We start from the raw sequence: 24,304 nt of genomic DNA, 5'->3' as shown, positions 1-24,304 counted from the left end.
TTTCTCAAATTGCTTGTCCATCTTTTCTCTATATAGCATTTGGGGAAAAGGTAGATCAGGCATATGCTCGCTATGATTAGATTCCTCCCTTCTTGAATTATCTTCCTTCTTTTTTTTTCTCAATTCCCTTTTTGCATTTCTTCTTCTTATCAACTTCATTTGTCAGTTGCTCCCCACTTTCCTTTTTAGGTACCACCTCTTTTTGGATAGGGGTGGGCTCTTTCACTACTTGTCCACTTCTCATAGTTACAGCATTTACCGTTTCCTTGGAGATTATTTCGGTTTCAGCTGGCAAAGAACCTGGGATCCTTTCAGACAATATGGTGGCAATTTGTCCAATTTGTTTCTCTAAGTTTCGCAGCCCTTTGCCCAGTTCTTTGATAGCTGCACCATGAGCATCTAACCTTTCATCTGTCTTGACAATAAAGGACTTTATCAGATCTTCTAGCCCAGACTGATTGGATTGTTGAGGCTGAAACTGCTGCCTTTACTGATTTTGGAAGCCTGGAGCTCCTTGTCCCTGGACTCTGGAGTTGTTTTGTTTCTATGCATTTGCAGTACCCCTAGGTAAACTCCATGAAAAATCGGGGTGCTTCTGACCCATTGCATTGAAGTTATAATTCCCCACAACATTTACTTCCTTAGTTGAGGCCTGACACTCATGAGTTGGGTGTCCTCTTCTACATATATCACAAACTGTGTGATTCTCATTTTGTATTGAAGCTAAGGTCAGCTTCCTTATCTCATTCGCCATGGCATAAATTTGTACCTGCACAGATGTGTTAGCATCAACCTGGTGAACACCATTCGCCCTTCTTCTTTCAGCACTTTCAGAAGGCCACTGATTTGCATCTTCAGACAATTCATCGAGAATAGTGACTATCTCCTCTGGTGTCTTTTTCATCAAAGGGCCTCCAGCTGCGTTACTCAATGTTCTATGTGAGGCCGGTGTCAAACCATCCAAAACATCCTGGAGTTGCATCCAGAGTTCAATTCTGCTATGTTGACACTTTCGAACTAATTCCTTGAACCTCTCCCATGCTTTAAACACAGTTTCAGTATCTTTCTGGCAGAAGTTATGGATTTCTCTTCTAAACTTGCCCGTCTTAGCTGAGGAGAAATATTTATCAAGAAAGTTTTTGGTAATCTCCTTCCATGTTCTAATTGATCCCTGGGGAAAGATTCTAAGCAACTTGTGAAACACCATTGTATTGAAAGGAATTCATAATCTCCTCGAAGTTTATCAGATATGTGTTTGGATCTTCGTTCATCTTCCCTCTGAAGACACATCAGTTTTTTAGAGTTTGGAGCAACCCTTGCTTCAATTAGAAATTGTTCATAGCCACTGGAGGTGGTCTAACACTTGATAAGCCTTGGTTGTAGACCGGTCTAGCATACTCGCCAAGTGGTATCCCAACACCCAAAGGTTGATTCTGAACAATTCTCCAAGCCCTCTCCTCCTCATAGACAAGTTGTGCATTCTGAATAATTGTTTCCTCGACATCCCTTGTAGCTTTTTCTCTTTGCTGGGCTGCCTCTCTTGTAGCCAAATCAACATTATCATCTCCCACCATAATTTCTTTGTGTCACGACCCAAATCGATGGGCCGGAACGGGCACCCGGTACTTTACGCAACCGAGTACCAATGTAACGTATCTTTCTTATTACTTCATCATATACACGTGACATATGGGCCTAATAGGCCAACATGATCATTTATAAACTCAAAATATAGGCCGATAAGGCCGTACAATCTTTCACGTACACGACATATGTCTACAAGCCTCTAAGAGTACATAATTATCATAAAGGTCGGGACAGAGCCCCGCCATACCAAACCATACACATCTAAATCATACTGACCAAACAAGCAACTTCGGAGTAAATGGAGTGCACCAATATCTTCTGCTAAGCTGATCGCCTACTTGGAGGACTCTCGACCTGTCTATCAAGACCCGCGGGCAAGAAACACAGCGTCCCCAGGCAAAAGGGACGTCAGTACAAATAATGTACCGAGTATGTAAGGAATGAAAATTAGTAAATAATAGACATGAGAGAAACATGGAGTAAAAGACTCGACATGTACGTCTGCATAGCTCTGTGAATCATTTCATTTTTATATTGTCATGCATATGCGTATAAATGTCATACCATGCATAGGTATATGTGTTCATAACATCGTCCAGCCACTGAGGGCATCCCATCATATCATTTCGGCCACTGTGGGCAAATTATCAACGTGTACCAGCTGATCAGGTGGTGGTGCGTATATAACGCCGTAACCTTTTTCATATCCCATATACATATATATACATATATATACGTGTATATAACGCCATCTGGTCATAGGTCAATGTGCATGTATAAATGCATATGAAACACGTTAATAAGATTTCTTGAATTGTCATAAAATCAATATGCATGTCGGATAAATTTTTTCAAATACGTATTTTTCTAAGACCCATAAACATAAGATATAATAATAATTCACATGGGGAATCAAGAATATAGACACCCCTAATATTTCTATGAATAGAGTCATTTATGGAAATTGTGCATTTGCTCGTTTCGTTTGTATCGTATTGATCATGCCAAAAAGAAAGAAGGGATAGCCTTTACATACCTGGAGTAGGGAAAAATCCCTGTGATATTCTTGAGAAGGATTATACTGTACTCCCTTAATATTACAAAATTTCACAATAGTAACATAAATCCAACGCCTACTAATTGCTCCATCGTGGTAATTTGGTACTGGGATATGAAAGTATTATGGTTTTCTTCAATTATGGTCTACTGCAAGTTCCTTATGGAAAGAAAAATTAGTTTGCATCTCCTGGAATTTTTAAGAGACTAAAATGAAGCCAAATGGTCTCAAATCTTAAAGTGGGCTTGAATGGAATGTGGGCCCACTTCAAGTGGTAGCTAACCACTTAAATCTTCAAAATTTGACATCTTGCAAGACCTTTTAAGAGTCATATTGTTGTTAAGGGGGTGGCTGCCACATTTTGGACCCTTAAGCCTTATCCCCAAAGTCTTAATTAATTACCCATTAATCCTTAATTAACTAGTTAATCTTCCACTAATTAATAATTAACCAATTATCTACATAATTAAGAATTATCTCAAATTACATAAAATGATACTCACTTTTAATACACTTTATACACATTACTATCATGGCCATGTGGTACCTTGTATGCCACTAGTCCATAAATACCGGGTATTTTAGCTCGGGCCGTATTTTATCCCAAAATGTCAAATTTTGACGAAACTCATTTTCTTCGATTTGCTTACCCTTTCTCCTTCAAGAATTTACTTATCATATGTTTGAAATAGCATAATGCTTATAATCTCCAAATAATCTTGTCCTTGAACTAATGTCAATTTACTTATGACAAATTCAACGTACAATACTACAGGGTATAACATCATCGTAACAAATTACTGTGGAGCGTAACATCATCGTAATATAATACTGCGGAGCGTAATATTATCCCCCCTTTGGAACATTCGTCCTCGAATGTTGGCTGATGCACTTATCATTTTCATAACCTATGTCTTCCGAATACTTTAGTATTCTCTCCTTGCCATCTAGGCAACTGTTCTGTGAATAAATCCAAAGGCCAAGACGTTCCCCCCTCTAGGCCTCTTTCTCATACCACGACTTGTGGTTGGAATCCTTCCAATCTCGTAACTATTGCTACCTTCTATCATGCAGCATGTATGACTTTGTCCTTGTACGTGCGCCTATGCGACTCTTCTCTCCTTTTTCCTCCAGCTTTTAGCCAATCTCTAGGCCTCATTTTATGAACATATATAAAATTATGACAAGCTGTCCTTCTGGGCGTCTATGGCTTTACTACATCTAAGTAGGTCCCCATCGTTACTGAGGTCTGCTACCAAACTCCAGGTTACTCTCGTTGCTTATCCCATATATATAAATCAAAGTCCTTTAACGCTTCCTCGTTACTATTCATCTTAAGTATGACGGCCTGATCTCATCTTATACTGTGTGACTTTTGTCCATCCATTATTGATTAACCTCAATATTGATCTACAATATACCACTGATGACTTGAAACTTCTTATGTAATACCTTGCTACTAGGGCTTACGTTGCATCGAGGAATATTTGAAGTGATTTTCCTGATCCACTTAGCGGCTATATTGTACTTCAATAAGCGTATTTTATAGCACCCCAATGAGATTCATTTACGTGGGTATTTTAATCCAGTATAATTCATGAAATCCCCTTCAAATCAACTCAATCGAAGGCCCAAACGTCATCCTTTATCTATCACAATTACATCCTCATTGTACGCTAGGGCAGCATTCCATCTCTTGTAAATGCTACTGGTCTTAGACTCCTTTGAGTTTATTCAGGCTATACTGAGCTTTCTATAACTTAGAGAAACCATCAGCTCTCTTGTTTCATAGGCTTAATCCCTTGGACTTATCCATTCTCGTCACCTTCTCACTCGCCCTTTCTATTCCTTACTCTTGTCTTCTTAAAACCTTGTCGCTTTACCATACTTTAGCTTGCGACCTACACATATCTATTTATACTACTCGCAACCTTCCTTCAACTTGCTTGCATCATAGATTTCCTTGTGTCATTCTGGGACATCAAGCGAGATATCACATCGTCTCTAACCCATCGTTACTTTCTTAATCAGGCTTTTTGATACCTAGAAACCATAGGCCGGAAGACATGCCACTGACGACGTTGCTATCATTCCTAGATACTGAATCCAGTGCTTTTAGCCTTCTATCCGAAGTATGGACTATCCACAACTTTCTGCATTGAAGTATCTCGTACGTTGTTCATCCTTACTTTACTTACCTTAAAATCTCGCATCACATCTTATATCTCTTTCATGACCTCCCTTCCACATAGGTATAATTTACATCCATGACTTGAAGCTCTATTATAATACTTGCACCTCTAGTGCATATACAATCCGGTGGGAGCTTCATACTGACTTCTTATGAGGCCAGTACTTCTTCTAACTGGCTTTATCGTAGGGCCGTTATAGAATATGGTTGTTGTACTTTCTGTCTTGTACATTTGATATTAAGAGTGATCCTGCAATGTTCTCAATGACTATGTCCATAATTTTCTGGGTTCAATAACCAAACTCCTGATTTACTTAGTTGATATAACTCTTTAGTTTCCTTTTCCTTATGATCAACCTTCGTGTAGGCTTAAGCTATCTTCCGATATACGGCTCCAAGTATTAGTTATTACTTTAGCCTTTCATGGGCGCTATGGAATATTCATGATTCAATCTTCTAACAAATCAATCCTTTGTCTATGACCTTGTAAGGACCCGTAAATATTTAAACCAAAAAACTCGGGGTTTTGTGGTGCCAAGATAGATCCCTGCATTATATTAGTAGAAATTCTTTGCGGCGAGCTTGCTCGCTGCGGTTCGGACTTTTTGGATTGAACAGTACCCTATGGAGTGAGAAAAAAATGTTTCGCAGAAGAACGCATTTCTGCAACCTATTATGCGGCCGCATAATCACTCTGCGGACCGCATAATAGCTGCAGAGTGAAGCAGTAAGTTTGTCCAACTTGACGTCAGTTTTGCGGTCGATTATGCGACCGCATAATCGATATGCAGACCGCATATCGATCGCATAATCCCTCTTGAGTTTTTGCAGAGGGAGTTCTGCAGTGCATTATGCGACCGCAGAATGAGTATGCGGACCGCATACTGGTCGCATACCTGGGCCATAAGTTCAGACCCCTGAGGGCCATATCTGCGGTCACTTTGCGGACAGCATAACCATTATGCGGTCGCATATGCGACCACAGACCTGTGTAGGGCATCCATTTTCTTAATTTAAAACCCGACCCCCATTCCGTTAAAACACCCATTTAGCCTATTTTGAAGCTCATTTCTCATATTCTAGTGTGTGAGAGAGAGAGAGAGAAAGAGAGAGAGGGTTCTAGAGGGAGCGCCTAATTCCCACCCATTAATTTTCAACCATCACTCAAAGCTTGGAAATATTCAAGTAGAGTACCAAATTCTTCATCCAAAAAGGTAAGACTTCATCACCCCGGCTCTTAATTTCAAACATAGCTATAATAGGGTATTAATAAGATGGTCCATGGGTGTGAGGGTTGTTTATCTTTCGTGCATGTGATAAAGAGTGTGGGAAAAATAAGAAGTGAACTAGAACCATGAACGTTTTCCTAATTTTGGGTTCAATTTGTATATTGCTAAAATAGATTGAGGTTGCTAAGGGTTTCGGAAAATTGTAGAGTCTAAAGAAGCGCAATTGAGGTATGTTGGCTAAACTTTCTCTCTTGGAATTGAATTCCATAATGTTTCTGTAAGTTTCAAAGTGTGGGTTACGTATTAAAAGGTTATGGCTTTGAGTCATGTTTCAATGAAAGATAGAATTGTCTAAAAGCTTTTGTACTAAATTCATGCCCATTAGTGGTTGCTTTAACTAATGCTTTAATTTATAAATATATCCAGTGTGATTCGAGTTCTATATACTAAAGTGTTGAAATTGTACATTGTCATTTTTGGGGGATAGTATTGCAAGAGTAAATGCTGTATTGACTGTTTATGATTTTTCATGTGTGTTTCTATTGTTGGTTGGTATGCTTCATTCTTTGGGAAGAAACCATTTGTGTTTAAAGTATATGATTTTTAAAATATCCTATATGTTGATACTTGATGGTGATCTTTGAAAGAGGTGAAAGTGTGAAATATAAAATACGGCCATTGTTCCAGGAATAAAGAATCTCGTGAATGGCCTAATGAGCCAAGGAAATATTGTTGTTGTGAATGACTGGAAATACTAATGAGAATTCATACAATGTGAAAGATGTTGAGGTGAGTACAATTGTATTTATGATATTTCTGTTTGCAAATCAAATCAAAACTATTTTTGGGAGCATCATTAGCAATACCGAGGAAGGGTGGGTCATAAGGCCCACACCTGAAACTACACGTGCCTGTGTAGGGGTGGATTGTGATATTATTCCCCTTAATTGGGATGAAACTGGAACCTTTGTGGATTGGAAAAGTCAACCCGCACGACATATGTGGGAAGGCGACCTAGCTGATCGGGTGGAGGTCATAAGCCATATTGCGCATATGGTGGTACTACTCTTGGTAACAACTTTCTTTCGCATCACATGTCAAACCACATTGTTCGTGGGGAGATGGCCTAGCCGATCGGGCGTAATCGGACTCCGTGCTAACAAAGACGGTGGTATATCGGTGCTAATGGTCTCCCAACCAAAATTATATATGAAGTTTGTATTTTGAAAATTATTATGTTTTAACTGGACATTTAAATATTGTTGATTGTGACTTGTTGTTCCTATGTGTTGCCTTTTCTTATATGGGAATTCTATTTTGAAAGAGGATTTTTAGCCATACATACTAGTGCTATTCGACAGTACTAACGTCCCTTTTGTCGGGGGCGCTGCATCTTTAATGGATGCAGGTGGTTCTTCAGCAAGCGACATTGATCAGTGATAGAAGTACACTCTTTTCAGCTGATTTGGTGAGCCCCACTTCATTTCGGGGTCATGTATCTTTTGTTTCTCATGTACAGTGTTTTGAGGTATAGCCGGGGCCTTGTTGCCGGCATTTCCATATTACTCTTCTATTGTATTTAGAGGCTCCGCAGACAGGTTGTGGGTTATGGTTGATGTTAAGAATTGAACTAGAAATGTTGGTACTTGGAAATTATGTTTTTCATTAATTCTATAAACTCGTAATGTTTTGGAAATTATGAATGAAGCTACTAATGGGAATGAAAAGGAAGTTGTTAATAAAATCTTTTCAGTGATTGATTAATGGAGTACATCTCCTCTTTATTCATGGATGAGTTTGGGTAGAAGTAAGTCTAATAGGCTTGCTCGGCCGGGTTCTCTCGGTTGAGCGCCGGTCGCACTCCCTGAGTTTGGGGCGTGACAGCCCTGGGCTCAATTCTTTCTTTGAACTTATACCGGAGTCCTCTATGTCTATATGATTGTCAACATATATGCTGCATATATAAAACTCCGAACTCTTTGGTGCATTCATAAATTAACTAACTCTGGATCATTGATCGAATAATTCCTTTCGTTCCTTCTCAACTTTCTTTAAATGCAAGCAATTACTTTTCCTGGTCTTTCTGCCCCCTTGTTGCATGTATACCCTGTTGTTGTGAGACTGTTGTTACAAGACCATTTCCTGTTTTAGTCCTTGTGCTTTGATTGAATACTTCTTTCTTATTTCCTCAACTAGTCTTTCATTGTAGTACTTAGGGAGGACCCTCTGATTCTTGCAAGGTTACGAGCTTATTACATTGCATATTCGATGGGATTTGATGTTCGTACTCACATATAATTATCCGTAGTTACTTACCTCCACGCCCTTGTGCTTGTAGGGTTGCTTCTGAACTTATATTTTGACTGTCTTCCAAGTGGCATTCTCTTTTATTTACCTTTAACTACCCCAACTCCTATCTGAATATATCTCAAGGATTACGATGTCATATCTGCGAGACTGAATTCCCCATGTTGGGGTTCACTATATTCGTCTTGCACAATCTGTTGATTTGTCAGTGTCCTCTTGTTTAGCCATAACTAGGCTCTTCCTAAATCAACTACTAACTACTCGTTGGCTCATGCTCATATCAATATTCCGCGTAATCTTTCTTGGGTTATTTCCTATGTCTTAACTTACGTCTCGCACTGGTTCCTTATCTATCAATAACATCTCGGGTAGGAACCCTTACTTCCTTTCCTTGACGTCGTGCTTGCATAATGTTCTGGAATTGTAGCATAACTGTAGGATTCGGATAAATGTAATCTCATTCATTTCTCATGTTTATCACATTCTTCCTTTACCATTCCATAGTTACTAAAATCACTTAATTCTGACTTAATGCCACATCACTCCATATTCCCCCCTTTAGGGCAGTACTAGGAGTTGGATCCACGGGGATCTACCTATAGATATTTTACCTCTTCATCTTTGGCATTTTTTTTTAAATCATCGATGACCCTTACTCGCATTGCGGCAATCCTTCTGTATCAAGAATAATAAAATTCCTTATTCACGAGGGTGACACTTAGTATAACTGGCACATACAGTCCCTTAAGCTTAACTTTGCTCACATTGCTTGCTTTTAGGGAAGCGTCTTCCCGAAGACCATTCTCTGAATTTCTCATGAATCTTCTTCTGTTGTCCATTCCATTATCCCCGGAACGCAATCTGAAATTCCCATGATGCCGACCATTATCAAATCACCCAGTCCCTAATTCATGTTTAGTTTATCTTGTTCACCAGCCCATACCGATTTCTATTATTCTGGGGTCTAACTTTTCCTTCTGGTAGTCGCGTTGGAGCCACGAACTTATTTCTTGAGATGAGGGCATGACTTTATGGCCTATACTATTTTGCTGTCTCAAGGCATATCACCTCTCGTCTTTTCTTTCACTTGACTATAGACTCTGTAATACTTTAATTTTTTTTCTACTGTTGTCCTCTATGCATCACATATTACTCATAATGCTTCGTTATCTCTCTTCTTATTTCCCTGCTAATATTTTTGTCTATCACTTTATTCTGAAAACTTTAACAAGATATTATTTTTCTTTTAGCTCCCCTTGCTTCATCTGTTGGCTCTTCGGGTTACCTAACATTCTTCCTTTACTAGGGACGGGATCCACACTAAGATAATATTTATCCCTTTAAGGCTTCCAGTGCCTGTCTTTGAAGTACTCATATCTAGCTGTACTATTTTAGAGTGCACCATATGAGTGTCTTACAAGGAGATCTATTAGCACATTCGTAATATCCTTCGGAATGTAAGCTAACGCTAACAATCCATTCAAAATTTTGGTTTACTTTAACCCCAGTTGGGTCCTTATATCCCGTACTTCTCTTAAACTATATTTGTTGGCTCCCATGGAGCATAACTGAGATGAGTGTGACTAATTGTACATACCTTTGTTACAATTGAAGATAACTCAAAAATGCTCATATTTCTCTACTTGAATTGTAAATACTGTTAATCTTTATTAACTGGGTACCTAGTACCCTTCTTCACCTTGCTTCTTTTACTTGCTGAAACTTATGTCTACTTTCCAATTCTCTTATTCATTTTTACCATAAGAATAGATAGACATTCTTGCCTTAGGGATCCTTATCAAGAAGCTTACACGTCTTAGTACACATATGATCTGCTAAATACCTCATATTTATCCATCATAAGCATTGATGCAAAAAATCGAGTTCCCCTAACTCAACACTTCCATAGCTATATCTCTTGCCAACCGTCTTCTTGGATGCAGGCATCGTCGTATTATGAATAAGAAAGATTTTAGGGAATTGAGTTCTTACAGCTGAGCTCTACCACATGATCTAGAGTAAGAAGAAAGAGTGACAATCCTAAATGCCCTGTAGCCTCCTGCTTATAAATGTGGTGCACAACACACCCATAAACAAGACTCTACTAGACACAGCTTGTAGACTCCCTAGGATAGAACTGCTCTGATACCACTTTTGTCACGACCCAAACCGATGAGCCGCGACGGGCACCCGGTACTTTACTCAATCGAGTACCAACGTAACGTATCTTTCTTATTACTTCATCATATACACATGACATACAGGCCTAATAGGCCAACATGGTTATTTATAAACTCAAAACATAGGCCAACAAGGATGTACAATCTTTCATGTACACGACATATGTCTACAAGCCTAATAGGTTGAAATCTTAGGAAATGTAGTGAAAGATTGAAAGAAATTAGTTTAGAATCACTTACCAATGATTTGGGGAAGAAGGGTTCTTTGAAAAATCGCCTCTAGGGTTTCTTGTTTTGAAAATTTGAGAGAATCAACCAAACTCCTGTCTAAGTCCCATTTTGATCAGTTGCCGATATCGCATTTGCGACCTGGGGTTCGCAAATGTGAACCCCGCAAATGCGAAGAAACCATCACAAATGCGAAGTCCTCTCCCATCTCTGCTTTCATCGCAAATGCGATGACTTGTTTGCAATTGCAAACATTGATCTATTGCATTTGCGACCAAATTGATCGCAAATGCGACCAAGCCTACCCCACTTCGCAAATGCGAACTCTGGCCTCCCCGCAATTGCGACCTCTTGATCGAAAATGCGAACTTATGCTGACCCAGTTACTCTTCGCAAATGCGAGCCTGGCAGGATTTGGGATGTTCGCAAATGCGAACACTGATCTCGCAATTGCGAGATGAGAGACCAGTACCAAAAATTGCAGAACACCAGCGTAGCCTATCCGAAACTCACCCGAGCCCTCGGGACTCTAAACAAAATATGCACACAAGTCTAAAAATATTATACTAACTTGCTCGCACGATCAAATCGGCAAAATTACACCTAGAACTATGAATTTAGCATCAAATCAAAAGAAATTTTCAAGAAAACTCATGAACTTCTAATTTCACAACCGAACGTCCGAATCACGTCAAACCAACTCCGTTTCTCACCAAATTTGACAGACAAGTCATAAATATAGTATTGGACCTATACCGGGTTTCGAAACCAAAATACGGACCCGATATCAATAAAGTCAAATATTGGTCAAACTTTCAAAGTCATTAAGCTTTCAAACTTTCAAATTTCAACAAAGTCCGATAGCTCGGGCTAGAGACTTCTGAATTTGATTCCGGGCATACGCCCAAGTCCCAAATCACGATACGGACCCACCAGGACCGTCAAAACACGAATTCGGGTCCATTTTCTCAAAACGTTGACCGAAGTTAACTCAAATTGATTTTAAGACAAAAATTTCATATTCTCTAAGATTTTAACATAAAAGCTTTCCGAAAAAATACTCGGACTGCGCATGCAAATCGAGGAAGGATAAAATGAGGTATTTAAGGCTTCAAAGCACAGAATTAGGTTCTAAAACATAAGATGACCTATCGGGTCATCACATTCTCCACCTCTAAAACAATCGTTCGTTCTAGAACGGACATAGAAAAGTACCTGGGCTGGTGAAAAGGTGGGAATATCTACTCCGCATGTCCAACTCGGACTCCCAAGTAGCTCTCTCGATAGGCTGACCTCTCCACTGCACTCGAATTGAAGGATAACTCTTCAACCTCAACTGACGAACCTGCCGGGCTAGAATAGCCATCGGCTCCTCCTCGTAAGCCAAATCCTTGTCCAACTGGACAGAGCTAAAATCTAAGATGTGGGACGGATCGCCGTGATACTTCTGGAGCATGGACACATGGAACACCGGATGAACTACTGATAAATCCGGTGGCAACGCAAGCCTGTAAGCCACCTCCCCCACTCTCTCAAGAGTCTCAAAAGGCCTGATATACCTAGGGCTCAACTTACCCTTCTTTCCGAACCTCATCACAGCATTCATGGGTGATACCCTGAGCAACACTCTCTCTCCGACCATGAATGCAACATCAAGAACTCTACGGTCAGCATAACTTTTCATCCTGGACTGAGCTGTACGAAGTCGATCCTGAATAATCTTGACCTTATCAAGGCATCCTGTACTAAATCTATACCCAACAACCGAGTCCCCCCCGGCTCAAACCATCCAACTGGAAATCGACACTGCCTACCGCATAATGCCTCATAGGGAGCCATCTGAATGATCAACTGGTAGCTATTGTTATAGGCAAACTCTGCAAGTGGCAAGAACTGATCCTACGATCCTACGAAGTCTATAACACACACGCGAGCATATCCTCCAATATCTGAATAGTGCGCTCGGACTGTACGTCCGTTTGAAGGTGAAATGTTGTGCGTAGCTCCACTCGAGTACCCAACTCATGCTGTACGGCCCTCCAGAACCATGATGTAAACTGCATACCCCGGTCAAAGATGATGGATACCGGTACGCCATGAAGCCTGACGATCTCGCGGATATAAACTCGAGCCAGCTGCTCGGAAGAATAGGTAGTCACCACAGGAATGAAATGAGCTGACTTGGTCAGCCTATCTACAATTACCCAAACTGCATCAAACTTTCACTGAGTCCGTGGAAGCCCAACAACGAAATCCATAGTGATCCCTCCCATTTCCACTCCGGAATCTCTAACTTTTGAAGCAATCCACCTGGCCGCTAATGCTCATACTTTACCTGCTGGCAATTCAGACACCGAGCTATATATTCCACTATGTCCTTCTTCATCCTCCTCCACCAGTAATGTTGCCTCAAGTCCTGGTACATCTTCGCGGCACCCAGATGAATGGAGTACCGTGAGCTGTGAGCCTCCTGGAGAATCAACTCATGCAACCCATCTACATTGGGCACACTTAGCGTGCCCTGCATCCTCAATGCACCATCATCCCAATAGTGACCTCCTTAGCATCACCGTGCTGAATCGTGCCCTTAAGGACAAGCAGATGGGGGTCATCATACTGACGCTCCCTAATACAATCATAAAGAGAAGACCGAGAAACCACATAAGCCAATACTCGACTCGGCTCAGAAATATCCAATCTCACAAACTGGATGGCTAAGGCCTGAACATCCAATGCCATGGGCCTTTCTGTTGCTGGTAGATATGCTAAGCTCACCAAACTCTCCGCCCGGCGGTGAGTCAAAGCATCCGCCACCACATTGGCCTTCCCGCGATGGTACAAAATGGTAATATCATAATCCTTAAGCAGCTCTAACCACCTTCGCTGACATAAGTTAAGATCCTTCTGTTTGAATAGATACTGCAAACTCCGGTGATTAGTGTAAATCTCACAAGGGAAACCGTACAAATAGTGCCGCCGAATCTTCAAGGCATGAACAATAGCTGCTAACTCAAGGTGGTGGACAATATAGTTCTTCTCATGCACCTTCAGTTGTTTGGATGCGTAGGCAATCACCCTACCGTCCTGCATCAACACCGTGCTGAGACCAATCCATGACGCATCACAATATACAGTATAAGATCCCGAACCTGTAGGCAATACCAATACTAGGTTGTAGTCAAAGTCGTCTTGAGCTTCTAAAAGCTCTCCTTAGACTCCTTTGTCCACCTGAACAGAGCACCCTTCTGGGTCAGCCTAGTCATAGGTGCTGCAATAGATGAGAAACCCTCTACAAATCAACGGTAATACCCCGCCAACCCAAGAAAACTTTGGATCTCTGTAGTTGAGGACGGTCTGGGCCAGCTCTGCACTACTTCAATCTTCTTCGGATCCACCTAGATCCCATCACTTGATACTACATGACCCAAGAATGCCACTGAGTCTAGCCAAAACTCACACTTTGAAAATTTTGCATATAACTTCTTTTCTCTCAAGGTCTGAAGCACAGCCATCAGGTGTTGCTCATGATCCTCCCGAGTCCGGGAGGACACCAGAATGTCGTCAATAAACACAATGACGAATGAGTTAAGATAAGGTTGGAACACACTGTGCATCAAGTGCATAAATATTGTTGGGCCGTTGGTCATCCCAAATGACATCACATGAAACTCGTAGTGACCATACAGAGTCCTGAAAGCAGTCTTCCAGATATCTGGCTCCCGAATCTTCAACTGATGATAGCCTGAATGTAAGTCAATCTTGGAAAACATTCTGGCACCCTGTAGCTGATCAAATAAATCATCAATAGGAGGCAATGGATACCTGTTATTCACTGTGACTTTATTCAACCAGCGGTAATCAATAGACATCTGCATAGAACCATCCTTCTTCTTCACAAATAAGACAGTAGCACCCCAAGGTGACACACTGGGCCGAATGAAACCCTTACCAAGCAACTCCTATAACTGCTCTTTCAATTCCTTCAACTCAGGAAGAGCCATACGATACGGAGGAATAGAGATGAGCTGAGTGCCCGGCAACAAATCAATGCTAAAATCAATATCTTTGTCGGGCGGCATGCCCGAAAGATCAGCTGGAAATACATCTGGAAAATCCCTCACTACTAGTACTGACTCAACTGTAGGGGTATCAATACTGACATCTCTCACATAAGCTAGATATTCATCACACCCCTTCTCAACCATTCATTGAGCTTTAAGAAATGAAATAACTCTGCTGGGAGTATACTCTAAGGTACCTCTCCACTCTAATTGCGGTAATCCTGGCATAGCCAGCGTCACAGTCTTAGTGTGACAACCAAGAATAGCATAATGGGGAGACAACCAGTCCATGCCCAAGATAACATCAAAGTCTAACATACGGAGCAATAATAAATCAGCTCTGGTCTCAAAACCTCTAAGAGTAATCAAACACGACCAATACACATAATTCACAATGAGAGAATCTCCCACAGGAGTAGACACATAAACATGGGAACTCAAGGAACCACGAGATACGCCCAAATACGGGGCAAAATAAGAGGACACGTAGGAATAAATAGAGCCTGGATCAAATAAAACCGACGCATCTCTATGACAGACTAGAACAATACCTGTAATGATAGAGTCGGAAGTAACTACCTCTATACGAGCCGGAAGAGCATAATATATGGCCTGGCCTCCCCCCCAGGGCGACCTCGACCTCCCCGACCTCCACCTGGAGCTGGCTGAGCAGGTGGGGCGGTAGCTGGTGCTGGAATCATAGCCTGAGGACTCGGTAGAGCACGCGGTGGCTGAGAAGTCTGTGGAGGTGCACCCCTCCTAAGTCTGGGGCAATCCCTCACCATATGGTGGGTGTCGCCACACTCAAAACAAGCCCTCGGAAAGTGTGGTTGCTGTGACTGGCTCGGGCCAAGTCTGCTGGACTGACCGCTAAAAGCACCCCGTGAAGGAGGCACACTAGACACTAGGGTGCATAACCTTGGCACCACTGTAACGACCCGACCGGTTGTTTTGAGTATTACAGCCTCATTCCCCCATTTACTACTATGTTTGTGCTTTATAGCTGTTGTATGACTTATCGGGTTAGTTAGTTTGGGTCCGGAGAGAATTTAGAGTGAAATGAGACACTTAGTCTCTTAAATGGAAAGCTTAAGTTGGAAAAGTCGATCGGATGTTGATCTATGTGTAAGCGACCTCAGATTCAAATTCTGATGATTCCAGTAGCTCCGTATGGTGATTTTGGACTTAGGAGCATATCCAAAAAATTATTTGGAGGTCCGTAGTAGAATTAGGTTTGAAATGGCGAAAGTTAAATTTTTGGAAAATTTGACCGGGGGGTTGACTTTGATATCGGGGTCGAAATCCGATTCTAGAAATTTGAATAACTTTGTTATGTCAAATGTGACTTGTGTGCAAAATTTGAGGTCAATCGGACGTGATTTGATAGGTTTTGACGTCCTTTGTAGAATTTGGAAATTTCGAAGTTCATTAGTCTTGAATTGGTGTGTAGTTCGTATTTTTGAAGTTGTTTGAGGTGATTTGAGAGTTCAACTAAGTTCGTATTGGGATATAAGACTTATTGATATGTTTGGTTGAGGTCACAGAGACCTCCTATTGATTTCGGGTGGTTAACAGACCAAGGTTCGAAGTTGAAGAATTACTGAAGATTTGCTGGTTTTGGTGTGATCGTACCTGCGGAAAAGGGCTCGCAGGTGCGATGGTCACAGAAGTGACAATACACACGCAGAAGCGAGGGTCTTCATAGGTGCGGTGCCTGTTGCGCAAAAGTGCGACTGCAGGTGCGGTCCTAGGCATCGTAGAAGTGATCAGGGCTGGCCAAGCTATTCTCGCAGAAGCGAGTTGTTTTCCGTAGAAGCGAGGGTCGCAGGTGCGACCTCTGTTGCGCATCTGCGAAAGTGCTGGGCAGAACCCTTTAAGTTCGAGGATTCGTGAGTTTTTTCACCATTTTCGGATTTTGGAGCTCGGTTTGGGCAATTTTGGAGAGAAATATTTTCACACAACTTGGGGTAAGTGTTCTTAACTCCCTTGTGATTATATTCCATGAAACTATCTTCATTTTAGCAATTGGTTGTTGAATTTAAAGATAAAATTGGGGGTGTTGGCCTAAAGTTCATAATATGAATTTTTGAGTTTTAAACATCGATTTGGAGTCGGAATTGAGTGAAATTAGTATGGTTGAACTTGTAATTGGATGGGTTGTCGAATTTTGTGAGTTTCGTCGGATTCCAAGACGTGGGTCCCACGGGCAATTTTTGGAGTGTAATTTCGGATTTTGTGGGAAAATATTAGTATTTTGATATGGAATTAATTCCTATAAATTGTGTGGATTGAATCAAATTTATTGTGGCTAGATTCGAGCCATTCAGGAGTTGATACACACATAATGGGATTTCTGGAGCACTATTTAGCTTGCTCGACATTGGATTCGTCTTGTTCGAGGTAAGTAACTCTTCTAATCTTGGAGCTAAGGGTATGAACCCTAAATATACGTATTATGTGAATTGTTTGGAGGTGACGCACATGCTAGGTGACGGGCGTGTGGGCGTGCACTGTAGAAATTGTGACATAATTGTTTCCGTGGAATTCTGTAGTCAAATAATCTTGGCATTTTCCATGCAGTTTTATATGTTACAGAAATTGAGCTGAGAATCATATTAAAAATCATTTTAAGGCTATGTGCCAGTATTATTGAGACCCACAGAGGTCATGTTGCTGTGAATTATTTATTTAAATTGAAATTTCATACTCAGTCATATTCATTTCATTGCATATCATATCTCAGTCTCTATTGTTATCTATTGATGCATCATATCATCATTTTGGGCTAGTATCATGACATTGTGAGCTCGAGAGACTAGAAAGATTGATGACTGAGTGAGGCCGAGGGCCTGATTGTAAGGATAATTATGGGATCGGGCTGCACACCGCAGCAGGCCATATTGGCTTTATATATATTGTTATTAGTATTGTGTGGATCGGGGTTGCCCTCCTGCAGTAGGCCAGATTGGCTTATTATAGCATGTGAGTTGTCCGTGCGGATACAAATATTGATACTATAGAACGTGAGTTGTCCGTGCAGATTATAGCGCTTGGGCTGAAGGAGCCCCTCCGGAGTCTGTACATACCCCCAGTGAGTGCAGGTACCTACTGAGTGCGAGTGTCGAGTGCCGAGCGATTGGGAGGACTGAGTGACTGTGAGGACTGAGTGACTAGAAGGACTGAGTGAAATGATACTATGAGAGTATGCATATGATTTTATCATTGAGTTGCATCGTATTGACATGCACATTTGACATACAGGCATAGAGATGCATTTTCCTCATGCTGTACGGTATCACATCATTCATGACTTCTCACACATATTGGTATATGGGCATAGTGATGCATTTTCCACTGGTTATCTGGAAAGAAAATAAAACATCTTATCATTGTTGAAAGGATTTTTGGGAAAAATTATTGTTTTCAAACTTACTTATATTTTTGGTAAACGATTTGGATTTTCACTGATACACTAGAAATGCAGAATTATTTTCAGAAATCATGATGTAGTTGAGCGTTTATTCTTTGAGTTACTTCTTATATTACTTGCTTTATGTTGTTTTGAACTATTGTTGGTTGTGGAAGTTGGACTCTGACCTTGGTGCGAGCTGGTCACTACTTTCAACATAAGGTTAGGTCTGTTACTTATTGAGTACATGGGGTCGGTTTTACTCATACTACACTTCTGTACCTTGCGTGTAGATATTGGCCATTGATGTTGCTGCGTTCGTTAGGAGCTGGATTTGAAGGTGTACCTGCATTTCGGTTGTAGATGCCTCTTGTTCATGGTAACTTTAGATTCATAAAACTCTGTTTATGTACTTTTTAAATGGATGATGTATTTATTTCATACCAGCTTTGTAAACTCTATTCTTAGAAGCTCATGATTTGTACTACCAGTTCTTGGGGAATGTATAAGATTAAGATTTTTCTTTACTTAAATTGCTTGAATAATTGTTATTGGAATTGGATAGTTGATAATTGGCTTACCTAGCGGGTTGGGTTAGGTGCCATCACGACTAGTTGGATTTTGTGCCGTGACAAGGTGGTATCAGTGCTCTAGGTTCATAGGTTCTACGAGTCATGAGCAAGTGTCTAGTAGAGTCTTGCGGATCGGTATGATGACGTCCATACTTATCTTCGAGCGGCTACAGGGCACTCACATTGTGTGCATATGAGTGCTAGGTATCAGCTGTGTATCGACGGCTTACGATTTCAGGGATGATTGCGAGATGTGTATTCTGTGTTTTGGTGATAGTCCAGTCAGGAGGACTTGAGGCCAGGTTTGGACCATAGCTTAGGCTCGGTAACTTTAGTTGTGACTTGTACATTTGGACTCATATGTCTAGTAGTATCCCTATGAGTGGAAAATTTGTGACTCGATGAGCGGTCAAATGGCTGTATGATGAGGATGATGCGATTGCGGGATGTGTTAAGATGGATTGAATGTGACAAAAAGTGTTTCCTTGGAATGTAAAGAGGGACATTGGGTGCTTGATTTTCATTTCATGTGATGTACAGTCTCAAATTGTGAGTGTGTTGAAGGATCTGTCATGCAGTTTAATTGTGGAAAGAATTAAATTTTCATGCCTTGTTAATTAGTTTGGACTCGGGATGATTAAGTGATTGTGTAGTAATTGTGGATGCGAAAGGGTATATCAAGATGCCAATTTTAGGCTAAGTAGGTGGGTTATCTCCTGCAAAGTAATCTACGTAGGTGTGTTTTATATAATGTTGATTTGAGAGTTTCTTTTCTACCAGTAGGTTATATGTGTTGAGATTTGAATTTGAATCTAGTCATGAAAGTTGACTTGACTGTCAAGAGAATGAATGCGAGATTAGCAGATAATTGAGGTATTTTATGGTTGGTGTTGCATGGTCCTGAGAAGAATTTTTGTTGAACTGACTGCAGTATTAAGGCAGTAATAGAGTATGGATATTGTGAGTTATTGAGTGTTTTAATCTATGGCTTTGAGCCAAGTGGGGGAACCTACTATTGACTGTAATGCCCCAGAAAATTTCGAAGTACTTAAGTGTAAAGCCCGGTAAAATTTACAAAGAAAATAATGTATCATGGTGTCGGACTAGGCTTACGTGTTTGAGGATTGTATAAATTCTTATGCTCGCCGCGGCTCGAACTTTTTGGGTTGAACAATGCACCGGAAAGTAAAGGAAAATTTTTGGCAGAAAAGCGCATTTATGTGGTCCATAATGCAACCGCATAATCACTCTGCGGGCCGCATAATGGCCGCAAAAGTGAGCAGGAGAGGGCCCTTCTGGAAGCAGCTATGCGGTCGACTATGCGACCGCATAACTATTATGCGGTGCATTATGCGACAGCATAACAGTTATGCGGACTGCATAGTGATCGCATACATAGATAGATTTTCGATCATTTTTGTCAGCGATTATGCGACCGATATGCGGTCGTATATGCGACCGCAGAACTGTTCTGGAGCTCCATTTTTGGGTTTTAAAACCTGACCCTATTTCGTTAAATACACTCTTTGGGCCATTTTTGAACTATAATCTGACATTTTAGAGTGAGAGAGAGTGCCCTAGAGTGAGAAGGTGTTCTTCAATATTTGTTCTTCAATTCTTGCCCAAGTTTTGGAAGATTAAGAAGGGAAACTCACTAGGTCTTCATCCTAGAGGTAAGATTCTACACCCTAACCCTCACTTTCGAATTTTGTGTAGAATTGGATAATTAGCAAGATAATTTTTGGGCAGGAGGGTTGTTTATTTACATGCATGTGATATCAAGGGGTGTAGGAAGATTGTTGAACTAGGCATGGTAAATATTGGGTTGGGGGATGATGGAATTATCCATAAAAGGGCCTTGAAACCTTATGCACACCTTGTGTTTGATAAAATGATCAAATGAGCTAGAACCATGATCATCTTCCTAATTTTGGTTCAATTTGTCATATTTCTAAAATAGATTGAAGTTGCTAAGAATTTCGTAACATTTAGAGTGTAAAGAAGCTCAAGTGAGGTATGTTGGCTAAACTCTTCTTTAAGAATGGGAATTCCCAATATCCTTGTAAGTTCCGAGACGTTGATTATAAATGGAGTATTCCGATAAGTTTTGTGATGAAGATATATGTTCAATTCGTGTTTCAAACGCTCTTATCATGTTGCATTATAAATTGAGGATGTGTCCCAAACTATGGATTATGTATCCACATGTTATAATTTCTAGTCGTGATTTATGTGAAAGTTATTATGCCAAGTTGTGTAGAGATTGTGATTGTGATACACCTCCACCCGCATACATTGGGGTGAGGCGGCATGACCGCTTTGTGTGGGGATTATGGTATAGAGATTTTGATTGTGATACCTCTCCACCCGCATATATATTGGGGTGAGGCGGCATGACCGCTTTGTGTAGGGATTATGGTATTGTGGGACTGCACCTCCACCCGCTTACATTGGGGTGAGGCGGTACGACCGCTTTGTGTATAGTTTTGGTATTGTTGTGGCACCACCACCCGCATACATTGGGGTGAGGCGGCATAGCTGCTTTGTGTTGGTATTGGTATCGTCGATGCATTTCCACCCGCATACATTGGGGTGAGGCGGCATAGCCGCTTTGTGTAGGTTCTTGGTACTGTGGTTATACTTTCACCCGCATACATTGGGGTAAGGCAGTAGGGCCACTTGATTAGAGTTGTGGTATTGTACGTACACCTCCACCTGCATATATCGGGTGAGGCGGCGGGGCCGCTTTGTGTGAAGATGGTTACAGAGGATCTCATCTTAAATCCTATAAATGTTATTGGTAGTTTTTAATAAGCTTGCTATAGTTTAAACGGTTATCTATATTATTCTATTGCTGCACTGGTTCATCATATTCATCTTGTGTTTCTGAATTCTTAAATTAGTGTTTAGTTTTCATACTAGTACTATTCGACGATACTAACGTCCCTTTTGTCGGGGGCGCTGCATCTTTATATGGATGCAGGTGGTTCCACAGCAGGAGATATTGATCAGTGATAGCAGCACACCTTCTTCCCAGCTGACTTGGTGAGCCCCACTTTATCCCGGGGTCATGTATCTTTTGTTCTTTGTGTATTCTGTTTGAGGTATAGCCGGGGCCTTGTTGCTGGCATTGTCATTGTACTCATCTTTATCTATAGAGGCTCCGTAGACATAGTGTGGGTTGTATAATATTGCTGGGGAAGTCAAACTCATGTGTTGTGCTTGAATTACTATTTCCACTTCAGATTATGAAAAATGTGTTCGAAATTGAGAATTTAAAATAAAGTAACTGATGGTAAGAAATTGATATTGCAACATGATCACTTTATTGTTTGATTAACGAAAACATATATATTCTCTCTATTCATGAATGAGTTTGGGTAGAAGAAAATCTAATAGGCTTGCTCGGACGGGTTTACTCGGTTGAGCACCGGTCGCGCTCCTCGGTTTTGGGGCATGACAAACTTAGTATCAGATCCTAAGGTTTTAAAGTATCCTAGGATGTCTCGGAGTCGTGTCTAGTAGAGTCCTTATTATCGGCGTGTTGTCGACCACATCTATAAATAGGATGCTACATGGGCATTGTAAGGACCCGTTAAAAAAAAAAACTCGGGGTTTCGTGTTGCCAAGCTAGATTCCTGCGTTATCATAGTCCAGACTTTTTGGATTGAATAGTACCCCATGGACTTAGAGGAAAATGTTTCGCAAAAGGACGCATTTCTGCGGCGCATTATGCGGCCGCATAATCACTCTACGGACCGCATAATGGCCGCAGAGTGAAGCAGTACGTTGGCCAGCTTTGAGGTTAGCTTTGCGGTCGATTATGCGACCGCATAACCACTATGCGGACCGCATATCGATCGCATAATCCCTCTTGGGTTTTTGCGGAGGGAGTTCTGCGGTGCATTATGCGACCGCAGAATGAATATGCGGACCGCATACCTGGGCCGTAAGTTCAGGCCCCTAAGGGCCATTTCTGCGGTCACTTTGTGGACCGCATAACCATTATGCGGCTGCATATGCGACCGCAGACCTGTGTCGGGGAACCCATTTTCTTAATTTAAAACCTGACCCCCATTCCGTTAAAACACCCCCCTTAGTCTATTTTGAGCTCATTTTCTGATACTATAGAGTGAGAGAGGGAGCCTTAGAGTGAGAAAGTAATCCTCATCAATTATTCTTCAATTCTTGCTTGAAACTTTGAAGATTATCAAGGAAAGCAATCTAGGCCTCCATCCTAGAGGTAAGAATCTAATACCCTAACCCTAAATTTTTGAAACTTATACTGAAAATGAGTAATTAATAAGATGGTCCATGGGTATGAGGGTTGTTTATCTTGCATGCATGTGTGGTAAAAGAGTGTGGAAAAGTGAACTAGAACCATGAACGTTTTCCTAATTTTGGGTTCAATTTGTATATTGCTAAAATAGATTGAGGTTGCTAAGGGTTCCGGATAATTGTAGAGTCTAAAGAAGCGCAATTGAGGTATGTATGGCTAACTCTCTTCTTCTTAGAATCGAACTCCTGGTGTCCGAATAATTGGTGTAAGTTCCAACATGATTATACTAGAATTGTTTGCCTTAGTGTGTTTGATTGAAAGATTCACGTTCCCTAATTATTTTAGATGGTCACCATGTCATCATGCTATTTGAGAACGTAATTATGATTTTCCAAGCTCCTTCCCTTATGTGTGAAATGCCTTATGTGATGGTACTTATCGACATGAATGATGATGTTATTTGAACAAATAAAAAGGGAAAGACTTGAATTGTAAAATGTGCCCAAGTGCCAAGAACTACTTAATAAATGAGGTTGTTTGTGCCATGTAATGAAGATGGGAAAAAATGTGAATTGAGTGGACAGTTGAAAGAGGTTATGTCTCAAGTGAGATGGCATAGCCGATCGGGCCGAGATCGGACGCCATGCTGTACACATGGTGGCATTTGTATTGGGATTATTGAATTACATTGTAGATATGGATATGTCTCACTTGAGATGGCTTAGCCGGTCGGGCCGAGACCGGACTCCGTGTAAAAACACGGTGGCGTTGTGAGTTGTGGCTTTGTCACTAAAGATTATTAATCTAAAAAGATGGAAAGATTGAATTGGAAACTATGTGATCCTTACTTGGTGTTTTCTTTGTATTTCTATGAAGTACTTATTGATTATTATGACTTCCTTCTCTTTGTTTCACTGTTCATTCTACTAAGATTGGTGTTTGCCTTACATACTAGTACTATTCGACAGTACTAACGTCCCTTTTGCGGGGGGCGCTACATCTTTTAATGGATGTAGGTGGTTCCATCGCAGATAGTGCCGATCGCAGGTAGTGGTGCTCTTTTTCTCTCCTCACAGCAGTCTTGGTGATCCCCATTTCTCCCAGGGGTCATGTAGTCCTTCTTTTGTATAAGTTTTCACATTTTGAGGTATAGCCGGGGCCTTGTTGCCGGCATTGTCATGTTGCTCTTTTGTATCCTTAGAGG

General features: G+C 41.0%; 1 non-coding gene across 1 annotated transcript; it reads left to right on the top strand.

The window, feature by feature from the left end:
- Positions 1-992: 992 nt before the first annotated feature.
- LOC117273622 (small nucleolar RNA R71) lies at positions 993-1,099 on the top strand. The gene has a single exon (XR_004503621.1). It is a non-coding gene; the product is annotated as a small nucleolar RNA R71 (small nucleolar RNA).
- Positions 1,100-24,304: the final 23,205 nt, after the last annotated feature.

Source organism: Nicotiana tomentosiformis, chromosome 4 (assembly GCF_000390325.3).
Source record: "Nicotiana tomentosiformis chromosome 4, ASM39032v3, whole genome shotgun sequence".
NCBI lineage: Eukaryota > Viridiplantae > Streptophyta > Magnoliopsida > Solanales > Solanaceae > Nicotiana > Nicotiana tomentosiformis.
Note: the sequence above shows the minus strand (reverse complement) of the source record. Positions and strands in the feature narration are given on the sequence as shown.